Source organism: Nannospalax galili, unplaced genomic scaffold (assembly GCF_000622305.1).
Source record: "Nannospalax galili isolate Female #2095 unplaced genomic scaffold, S.galili_v1.0 scaffold402, whole genome shotgun sequence".
NCBI lineage: Eukaryota > Metazoa > Chordata > Mammalia > Rodentia > Spalacidae > Nannospalax > Nannospalax galili.
The window spans coordinates 2793711-2794914 of record NW_008348875.1 but is presented as its reverse complement, the minus strand read 5'-3'; positions in this window follow the sequence as shown (position 1 = coordinate 2794914).

Here is a 1204-nt window from a genome sequence, read left to right as displayed (position 1 = left end):
ATTTAGATAAAGCTTGAGCAAAAACAAACACTTTTAAACTTTAGACATACATTTTTCTCCTATAAGCCAATCCTTGTAATTATTTCCAAAAGCAAATCAATAGCTTCATTGATTTAAGTAGAGGCTTGATTGAACTCTGACCTTAGAAATTTTAAGATGATATATATCATCTCTAAGTCTCATTTTTACATATCTTAAATAATTTTCTCAGACCTTTGTGATTTGCATAAGATTTCCATATTTTTTTCCAATTTTGGAAACATGTAGCCATCTTAATCTTCATACAGAAGATTACATTTTTACATCCCTAATGTTTTCTTTTCTTTTTCTGGTCTTTTTTAGACAGGGTCTCCCTGTAGCCCCAGCTGGCCTGGGACCTGCTACATGGACTAGGCTGGCTTTGAACTCACAGAGATCCACCTGCCTCTGCCTCCTGAATGCTGGAATAAAAGGCATGCACAATCAAGCCTGGCTCTGACATTTTCTTTTTAGCACTGGTTTTCTCTCTTAATGCCATGAGACATAATAATACTAAGAGACAAATATATTCTCTACTCCTCCCTTCTACTTTAATAAAGGTAGTCCAGACTCCTCCCGTGAGAGGCTATAGTTCTCACAGTTTTTGCTCTTGGTACTTTTGGGGAGGCGAGGCAGAGCAGTGAGGGACCTTTGGGTCCCTGCCCGGGTGACTGCGCCTGTCTTAGGTTGGAAGGGATCTCCCCCAAATCATACACCCGTCATGGGATGAGGCCGCAGCTTTGGCAGCCCTCCTGTCTTAGGTGTTTTAGTGAGGGGGCCACTTCTCTTACCCATCTCTGGCTGCCAGTCAAGCTCGGCGGGCAAAGATGAATGTACCAACCTCATGCTAGTCTGGTTTTTGATGGAAGTGAGAGGGGGTGGGGCCTAAGAAGACCGTTTATAAGTCTATAGTTGTTGCTGGGGGAGATCTAAGTGATCTATCATAAGCTGGACCGTCAGGATCTGTCATTTCCTCATAATTAACAATTTCAGAAGTTAAATGAAAAGTTTTAAAATCTTCAGACCCACCTAAAAGTTGGCTATAGTTAGTCATTATTTTAATTTGTGATCCATCTCCCCATCCTACAGGATGCAAAAGAGGCAGGTTAGGTACATACGCCCAATAAATCTCCCCTGAAGCAATTGACGCTTGTACGGTCAGCACAGCAAGAATTGCAAGAAACAT